The following is a 10,534-nucleotide window of genomic DNA, read 5'->3' as shown; positions in this document are numbered from 1 at the left end:
ATGGATTCAAATTGATCCGTGGATTTCTTCTGACAGAACTCATGACTTCATCTAAACTAGATGTTTTATTCCGCGATTTCGGTAGAATCAAAAGCACCTACCTGTCATACAAATGTTCTTCTGGAGAAAGCACTGTGTGGAGCAGTCCTCTGTTACCAGAAGGACAAGATTGAAAAATTCTCTAATTATCAATCAGATGAATTCTCTAATGCTTTTGTCAAGAACTGCTGCAATGAGGGTAATTCCCTCTCTCCACTTACAGGAGCTTCTCCGTATTTCCTCTTTTTTAGCATTGCTGATTTTGAAATGCCAGCTTGGGACAAGAAAGCAGGGACTATTGCTACAGAAGCAATATAGCTATGTGCTCTTTTTAGTCTTGTCTCAAAGGATGTGAACAGGACATGGGAGACAAGCTTCTCCACTTCCCGACAAGCTGGTGCAGGGTGGGTAGTCCTAGAGCAAATTAACCTCTGAAACAAGGTGGATGGGTGAGGGTGGTTGTGCCCCAGAGGGCTATGCCTGAACAGTCACACCGCCTTCCAGACAGCACATTTATGGCTTTGCCTCAAGTTGTAACATCTTTCCCATTTTAAGGAACTTAATTAGGGTGTTCATCCGGTTTGCAGTCTGGAGAAGGATGGGACCCATCAGGATGTGTCATAATGCGGTGGTACGAGAGGAAATCATGGGAGGAGACCAGATGTTCCTACAAGGGGCTATCTTTTGGAAATGTAGGATGTTTGACACGAAGGGTTTCAGCCTCAGTTAACATAAACAGGCAGAGGCAGCACTGCCTCCAGCTGCTGCGCAGTGCTGTACGAGCGGCAGAGCTGTGCCAGCCACTGCGGTCCCATGAAAGACCAGGTGAACGGTTTCAGGGGACTGTCATGGAAAAGCTTCCCAGCGCAGTACTCAGTAAGCGACCGCTTGGATTTTCTGACATTGCAGTCTTTGCAGAATTGTTTCCAAAGCTGTGATCATCTTACAGTTGCTTCACGTTTTCCCAGCTCGAAATGGAAATGACCTAGCTTCTATTCTGGTTCAGCTGCAGTTGACTTGCTGGCTGGCTGTTGTTACCGCAGTGGTTTCTGAATTTCTTTTATTATTCTCCTCCTCCACTGCATCGGTGTTAGTTTAGCATCTTTTGCTCCAAAGTGTTTTCAATGTCTTTTTTTTTTTTTTTCCTCCTCTCACGTATGTTTCCAAGCTGCTGTAAACAAGCTGTATTGCTGGTGAGCAGACAGGAAACAGCCTGAAAGGATAGGAAGGACATAAAAACGTGAATTCCCATCAGAATAGAGCTTGAGTATCTTCAACTCTGGTTAGACAGGTATTTGCACTTCTTTCATAGGGGATATGCAAACTTCTTATAATACAGCTTTCTTATAAACTACTAAGAACAAAAATCCATCAGTTCTAGCAAATGTTAGATATACTCTGAATCCGTTTGCCAGAAGAGAGCTTCAGCCAGATACGGCTGGGCAAAATTCCCCTTGTACCCCGAGGGCGGGTGACAGTTCAGTGAGCGCTGGTGGCTGCTGCTGTCATCCCCAGAATGGCTGCGTTCAACTGGTTCAGCTGTGTGGGTATGACATAGAGAGTGAGCACAGATCCTCTGGTCGGAAAGAGGTTTAATCCAGCTCGTCATGCTGCTAGTCATTGATCCAAATGTCCTCTGTTTGAAGCACAGCTGAAGGGGAAAGTTCTTTTTACTCCCATCTGGTTATGACTAATCTTCTCAGCCAGGCTCCCTTCAGCCAAGGAGGGGCCCGGGACAAGAACGGTCTCTCTCCCTCCTAATTACAGGCTTTACCCTTTGGTTTAACACAGAAACGCTAGCAATTAGAGTACAGAAATGCCGGTAGGTATATGTGAACATGGAGTCAGTATACAAGGTGATATGTTAAAGCTGATTCCAGTCCGTACACAATCTCTTTCTCATTATGGAAGTGTAATTAATCACTTTGTCTCGTTATCACACTATTGGATTAAATAGAGTCATTTTAACCTTTCTCCCTATCTTGGAATCTACTCTGGCACAACAGAAGCCAATTTCCTTCGGAAAATGTGATTGAGCTTTTGTGTCTGTGTGGACGTGGCTCTGCAGAGATCTTCTGGTATTAAGTCAATTTTAACCTTTTCATCAATCACCTGAACTTGAATAGCATGTTAAAGTCATTGCCTTGGAGACCATCCCTCCTTGGGGTGTCTCGTTGGCTAAACTGAGGAATTTAGCTGGCTAAGTCCAAGATCAGCTCCTTTGCTGACCAGGGCTGCGGTGAAGACAGCTGAAGGTGGGGGCCTGTCCCTCCTCTCCCTTGGGAGCTGCTTTTCAGCTGAGGCTTTATCACTGGTCCCACCTGGGCTACGTGGCAGCTGGGGAGTAGCTGTGCCTGAGCCTGGGCTCATACCTCTGTCATTTTGGCCTGGACCTGGACCTGGACCTGCTGGCTTGGCTTCCTGGCTTGGCCTCAGACCAGCCTGGTCACTGAGCTGGGTGATTACTGGGCTGTGTTGCCCCTGGTCACTTTCTCTGGGGCCGATCTGGACCCTCACGTGCCACTCAGCATCCTGGCTCCTTGTTGTTGAGGCCACTGCCTCTGTCAGCCTTGCTACCACACTTGGCTTCCAGCTCTCCTTCCCTGGGGAGCAGCTAGCCCTTGCTGCACCCTCACACAAGTTTTTAGGACTCACCTACATCTACCAATAATCAGATAATCTTCACCGTGTATCCTTCCATGATCCAGGTCTGAAAGCAGTTTTACTGGAGTGATGAGCAACCCTGAAAGCCATAAGCTGACATAGCCCAAGCCTCTGGGCTTTAGCCCTGGGGTTAATTTCAACAAATCAAGATTTATTGAGTCACAGCACTTACTTACTTTCCTGCTTGTCAGTTGATCCCTTGGACATTTGGCATCTTTTACACCATTCCTGCCAAACTCCAGGTGTGAGATCAGTTGTGGTGGGCATTAGGTTATGTTAAAGGAAGCTGAGCATGGAGGGAACCGAGCTCAGCAGAGCCATGGGAAGGAGGGGGACCCATAAGATCACAAAACTTCACAGGGAAGCAGCTTTCATGATGGATATTACTCATAAAGCAGAACAATTGCAATGTGAAGCAGAGACTTTCGTGCAACTTTGCTGTGGTTTATAGTCTTCAGTGGGGTTGGGCTCAGGCTTTGCAGTGGTTTGGGTTTTGATACCAGACTGCTTCAGTCCTCACTCAATCCCAATCAGACTGCTGTGGTAATGCCAGGACCAGGTGGTATGGAGAAATCATAGAATCATCGGATGGTTTGAGTTGGAAGGGACCTTAAAGATCATCTAGTTCCAACCCCCCTGCCCTGGGCAGGGACACCTCCCACTAGACCAGGCTGCTCAAAGCCCCATCCAGCCTGGCCTTGAACACCTCCAGGGATGGGGCATCCGCACCTCCCCTGGGTAACCTGTTCCAGTATCTCACCACCCATGAGATATGCCTTAGACACATCACAAGTGTGCTGTGAGTTCGTGTGGCATTGCTGCCTAGTTTGCTCGTCGCTATCAAAACACAGAGCTTCACCCCCTCCCAGGGTCCACAAAGCAGTAACGCTTGTGTGCTACCCAGTACCCAGTCATTTGTAGCTGGACTGGAAATAACAAAGTCCTCTCCATTTCACCCAATCCAGAAACATTTTGGGCGGCATGGAGAATGCCGCATTGGCAAGTGGGTGGCAGGGAGTAGCACTAGTTGGGTGCAAAATACACACCAGTGCAAGAGGCAGCCAGCATCCACATTTATGTGCTTCCCTCAGAGCATCTTCTGCTTGCTCCACAAACATGCGGCTACAAATCATAGAATCATAGAATCATAGAATCATTTAGGTTGGAAAAGACCCTTGGGATCATCGAGTCCAACCATCAATGCCACTCTACAAAGTTCACCCCTACACCATATCCCCCAACACCACATCTAAATGACTCTTAAACACATTCAGGGATGGTGACTCCACCACCTCCCTGGGCAGCCTATTCCAGTGTCTGACCACTCTTTCTGTGAAGAATTTTTACCTAATGTCCAGCCTAAACCTACCCTGCTGCAGCTTGAACCCATTCCCTCTTGTTCTATCGCTAATTACCTGTGAGAAGAGACTGGCACCAACCTCTCTACAATGTCCTTTCAAGTAGTTGCAGAGAGTGATGAGGTCTCCCCTCAGCCTCCTCTTACTCAAACTAAACAGTCCCAGCTCCTTCAATCGCTCCTCATAAGGTTTATTCTGGAGGCCCTTCACCAGCTTCGTTGCCCTCCTCTGCACTCGCTCCAGCACCTCGATATCTCTCTCGTATTGAGGTGCCCAGAACTGGACACAATACTCAAGGTGCGGCCTCACCAGTGCTGAGTACAGGGGGACAATCACCTCCCTCCTTCTGCTGGTCACACTATTTCTAATACAAGCCAGGATGGCATTGGCTTTCTTGGCCACCTGGGCACACTGCTGGCTCATGTTCAGCCGCTTGTCAATTAGAACCCCCAGGTCCTTTTCTGCCAGGCAGCTCTCCAGCCACACTTCCCCAAGCCTGTAGCGATGCATGCGGTTTTTGTGGCCCAAGTGCAGAACCCAGCACTTGACCCTGTTGAAGCACATTCCATTAGCATTGGCCGATCTATCCAAGTCTCTCTGTAGAGCCTCCCTATCCTCATGTAGATCAACACTCCCGCTTAACTTGGTGTCATCTGCAAACTTGCTGATGATACACTCTATGTCCTTATCAAGGTCGTCAATAAAGATGTTAAACAGAAATGGTCCCAACACCGAGCCCTGAGGAACACCACTTGTGACCGGCCGCCAGCTGGATTTAACTCCGTTGACCACCAAATGACCAGCGGGGGACTGAGCTCAGCAAGATGGAGGCCTGAAGTGGGAGCGAATCTCTTATGGAATATAAGGAGCTGCCCTGGACCAGACTGGTCAGGTTGGTGGCTGTAATGGGTAGGACAGGCCATACCAGGAGGATCAGACATAAGTTGATGCCCTGCTGCAGTCTCACCCTGCAATGGCCCCGAGCCTCCGAGCCCTGTGCTGGACCGGTGTCAGAGAGGAGACAAGGCTGCAGGTGAGTGCTTTGAGCCGGCGAGACCTCCTAGCAGCTCTGAGCAAGGAGGGACCATGGCCTGCCATCAGGCACGTTGGAGAAGTGGGCACCCTGAGCTGCAGGTAGCAGGAGCAACGGCAGAAGAAATTGGAATGTGGACATCCTCGAGGAAAGGCTGATGTCCTGTTTCCCCTGCCCTCACTGAGGAGCAGTTTAGAGGTAGGAGATGGTGCAGAGAAAAGCTAACGGCACCGACCACGGGCAATCGGAGATTGCAAAGCCAAAGCAGAAGACAGGCTGCACCATGCCAGGTGGGAGACGCATGAATTGGGCTAGTTTGCTCCCTGCACCTTATAAAATGATAGCCTGCTCCTGGACATACGGATCCAAGGACGTCTACCCCCTACCCCAGGTGACCTTGGGAGCTGTGTGGCCCTAAGAGCCGTGCAAGAATTCCCAGCGGTGCCTCAACACCTGGAAGTATCCAGGTCTGTGTTGTGCGTGAGACCTCACAGCCCCACGGCAGTCAGCGTACCCCGTCGGAACCCATTCAGGCATTTTTCACTTTCTCACTGTTGTGCTGAAAACGCTGAAATGATTTCTTTGCCGTAGGCTTGGACTTGAACACACCTCGGTGCTTGGACTTGAACACACCCCCATCTCAAGGGGGGATTTCTGCTTCTTGTCATTCTGTCTCTGGCTTTTCTTTTAATTTTGGCCAGGCAGAATTCCTCCTTGAACATGAAACAGAGGAAATTAATAAGATTTGGTTTTGCATAGAATTACAAAAATCATATTTTTCTATGCAAAATCATAATCCAGACCAAGATTTCCTGGGCTTCAACAGGCCTAAAAGATTTATGAACCTCTGAGATTCATTTTGCTGTCCTTAATTAAACTCTCTGTGTCTTGAGAAGGCCAAAGGGAGGCTTACAGGCGCGTTTACCTGGCATAACAGATGGCAGGGACTTTGCTAGGAAAAAGCTGGTAGGCTGCTACTTTCTTTCTGTCCTCTGGTTTCTCCTGGAAATAACAACTCACTAGGATCATGGAAGAGTCTGCAGCTTGCACTAGCTTGAAGAAACATCTGGAGAGACTTCTTAACTGGGAGAGGAGGGGGGCTGGCGCCTGAGTGCATCCTTTTATCCTCTGCAGAGACTCCTGGAGCTCAGCCCCAGCTGCTCGGGCAGGGCATTGCCTAGTTATCTGATTATAGTAAAATATATTCCCCAACAGCATCTGAATTGTTCTTTCCTCTTTAATTGTATGTGCTGGGAAGACTGAAAAAGCTTTTGCTTTCTCAGCCTCTTAAAATAATCCGTTGTCTAACACATTTTGAAGTATTTTTGTAAACGTCTTATAGACACAATGGGCTCCAATCTATGTGATTTCAGCCTCACACTTAGGAAGAGGAATCTTACATTGAAAATCAATGGCAGGTGATGGTCAGAAAGCAAGAGGAGGTCACTCCAAAACCATCAGGATCATAGTGTAGGAGCAGAAGGGCAGGTTTTGATGCTGTCCCGGGCTAGCAGGCTCTGACGTGTCTTCCGGGGCAGCCTCTAACAATGTGAAGTCCCAAGCAAGGCTGAGCAGAAAAGCCCTAAATTATTTTCAAATCAACGAATGTACTTGTCCGTCTGTTTCTTAACACCGGCTTGACGGGGCTGTCCCCTGCCCTGTGTCCATCTCCCTTTTCCCCTGCACGCCACCTCCACAGGGTTGATCCTCAGCTCTTGTGAGGGCAGGTGATATTCCTGGTTGTCTCTCATTGCTCTGGTTTTAGAGAAGTCAAAGCCAGCTTTGCTCAGTGTGGTGCAGCAGATGATGAGCAGGAGGAAGCCCAGAACTGGGAGGCAGATCCTCCTCCCCTTCAAGCCAGTGTAAATCAGGAGTCCACTGGAGCCACTGGCATTGTGTTAGCATGAAGGAAGAGAGAAATACAAGTGTTTGAGTGTTTCCCACCTAGGCCTAGAGTGTCTGCAGAGACATTTTTCACCAACGTCTTCCCAACGTCCTAGTTTCAGTGCAGTAATGATGGGAACCCTAAAGTTGGTGAGGTGCCAGTGGCTGGTTTTGTCATGACTCCAGGCAAGCCTTAAAGCAGGGCTCCAGCCACCTCCTCCCTGACATCATCTTACAAGTAGGACATGGACCTGTTGGAGAGGGTGCAGAGGAGGGCCACGAAGATGATCAGAGGGCTGAAGCACCTCTCCTGTGAAGACAGGCTGAGAGAGCTTGGGTTGTTCAACGTGGAGAAGAGAAGGCTCTGGGAAGACCTTACAGCAGCCTTCCTGTACCTGAAGGGTGCCTACAGGAGAGATGGGGAGGGACTCTTTATCAGGGAGTGTAGCGATAGGATGAGTGATAACAGTTTTAAACTGAAAAAGGGGAGATTCAGATTAGATAGCAGGAAGAAATTCTTTACTGTGTGGGTGGTGAGACACTGGCACAGGTTGCCCAGGGAAACTGTGGATGCCCCATCCCTGGAAGTGTTCAAGGCCAGGCTGGATGGGGCTTTGAGCAGCCTGGTCTAGTGGGAGGTGTCCCTGCCCATGGCAGGGGGGTTGGAACTAGACGATCTTTAAGGTCCCTTCCAAGCCGAACCATTCTATGGTTCTATAATTCTTCTACCTTACGTTCATTAAACTCCCAATGCATTTAAGGCACAGGACTAATTGTTACCAGTTAATCAAGGCTTTAAAGGGTGTAGAGTTATTAAATCACGTGTTCGTTGGCTATCAGTGAGACGCAGAGACTGTGAGGAGGCAAAAAGTTTTTCTTAGCACTGAAGAATTGGCTAGCAAAGTAAGGGAGGTGTTTCCTTCTGGACAATTTATTGCGGTGGAGTGAAATCTTTATACCTCCATCTTATTTTCTAGGCTTTAAATTGTTTCCCTTTTCTTCCCAAAAGATTAACCCTGGTCCAAACTGGCCTATTTCAGCCGTCATTACAGGCATATACCAAGTTGCAGTATTTTAAATGTATTGCGGATTTGTTTGATGCCCCGGCAGCGCCCTCAGTACCGCGCCACAACCAGGGGGTAAGTCTGTAAACTGCCGGTTCACAGCTGTCAGTTCTGAAACAAGAAAGCAACTGTCGGAAAAAAAACAAGTTTCATGCACCCCTCCCACCCAAATTTGGAATGTCATTGATGAAATTAAACTGCTGTCACATCCAGGGTGACAAATATCCAGACAGAGACAGGGGGAAAGGCGTAAAATCTGGCGTCTCACGTTCAGGGTGAAAACGAGAACTTTATTTATTTGGAAAATGGAGGAGCTCTGGCTGAGGCGGACCTTTTAGTCCCCTGGGAGGTCCCGTGATATGAGACGTGGAGGTCACGGCAGTTTGCAAACAAGCAATGCAGCCATTTCCCCGCTCACCAGCAAAGTCACCATGGCCTCCGAGGGGAGCAGGAGAAGGCTTTGGGGTCTCGGAGCTTAAGCCGGCGCTGACTGACACCATTAGGATTCATTTCATTGCTCCAGGAGGCCTTGGAGAAAGCGCTTGACTAAATATCCTGAATTCTCATGGCATTGCTGCTGCAATAAATGAATTTGGAAGGAATCTGGATGTTAATGCTTACTGTTCACATGGATCTTCTCGGAGTATCACAGTCGGCATGCCTTAGCTTTGCCTCATTTGTGTATGAAGCCTTTCTTTTCACCCCTTTACATCCTGAGCTATTAAATTTTAAACTATTACGCAGGCCAGGGAGCCTCGCTCAGGAGCTCTGTGGGCTGGAAGGAGAAAGCGCTGCTGTGACTCAAAGATCTCTCAGGAAACCCTCCTTGTTGACCAAGGCGGGCGGTGGAGACCTGCCTGTCCCTAGGCTCCGCTCTGCCGCCGGTTGGAGGCTTCTTTTGCTTCTGCCTCCGACCAGGATTGCCAGCAGCGTTCGACACCTTCCAGCATCGGGAGGTTATTTTTGTCTCCCAGCTGGCTCTGGGCTGCCCAGCCCAGGCTGTGGAGCATTAAGACATTCATCCACGACGTTCCCCTCTAGTTATTTTTAACCTCAAAAGGGGAAATTTTAAGCGCACCAGTGAGGATGAGAACTCCTAGAAGCTACAGCCCTGCTCCTCCCTAAGGCAACAACAGCCACGGTCCTGCCAGTGGGGCTGGAGTGGGGTTAGGGCTTGTTAGTGCTTCCCATACTATATTACATCTTATTATTGTCCTTCCTCTGTCACTTGAAAGGGAAAGTTATTATTGGTAGAGTCACAGGTCAAAGAAAACAACCCATAACAACATTAAGCGAGCTGCTGAGTTTTGCTTTTAGAAATGAGTTTTTGAGGAACTCGGTCAGTTGCAACTCACAGGTGTTTTGCAGCTGTTGTTGGTGACACAGGACGTTAACTCACATCTCTCCAAATTGTGGGGCGGAAGAGGGCAATACTGGACTCGCTGAAGAACCTGCCACTGATTTTAATGCGAACAAACGCGGGTTTGGGCTGACCTGTGTCTTACGTGTGTGTGCGTGATTAGGGAAAAGAAACGGGGCTGGGGCCACGTTCTCCAGTTCCTTCTGTTTTTTACGAGCGGTTGGTGGGTTTTAAGCACAGACAAAGCAAACGCCGGCTTCCGCCTGTGGGAAACCGGCCTCTGCGTCAGGGGCTGCCTGGCTTTTGGGTGCCTGCGGCTGGTGGCCGGGCAGGCATTGCTGCCATCATCTGGAGAGCCGGGCCGAGAGATGCTGGGTCTGCGGGGTTCCTGGGAGCTGGGCCCCGCCCGGTGGCGGGGCTGGGGATCACCTCGCATGGTTTTGGGCCAGGGCCACCAGGTGTTCCCCTACCCAGCTGCAGGACTTTAAGAACCACGTCGCACTGGCCTTTGTGCCTGCAAGAAGCTGGAGTGGGTATCGTGCCCGTGCTTGGGCGAGCTGTTTGTCCTCTTGCTACTCCCTGGGTGCTCACATCCAACAGGGACCGCTCACCTGGATGTGTGGTGGATGGGCATTTCTTTCCAAGAGCACCGTCCATACTGAAATCACAGCCTCAGTCTCAGTTTTAATTCCATGTTTATTCTGTAAAAGTTTAATATTTTGCTAAAAGATAGTATTAAAAAAAAATATATAAATTCAACCCAACAGTGTGATTGGAGTAAAGGTATACGCAGACAGCTAAAAAGATGGCTAGAGAGCAGGAAAAGCAGAACACCTAATCACTGAAGAAAAGTTACAAACAGCAATAAAATTAATATCTATATTAAACTAGCAGTGCAAAGATACAAACTGGAAGCAGCTTTACATTAAAAATACAGCTTTTTAAATACAGAAATAGCACCAATTTACAAACGATGATCAGAAATGTAAACGTGGCAGGTAGATTCAAGTATAAGTTATACGCCTACCCTCCTCAGCAACTGTCTTGGGACAGGAAGGTTTCACAAACCCTGCAGAACATCCTGGGTACGCACTTTGCCTCAGTGCAAATACAAATTCTGCTTCTCCAAAGC

Source organism: Rissa tridactyla, chromosome 1 (assembly GCF_028500815.1).
Source record: "Rissa tridactyla isolate bRisTri1 chromosome 1, bRisTri1.patW.cur.20221130, whole genome shotgun sequence".
Lineage (NCBI taxonomy): Eukaryota > Metazoa > Chordata > Aves > Charadriiformes > Laridae > Rissa > Rissa tridactyla.
Note: the sequence above shows the minus strand (reverse complement) of the source record.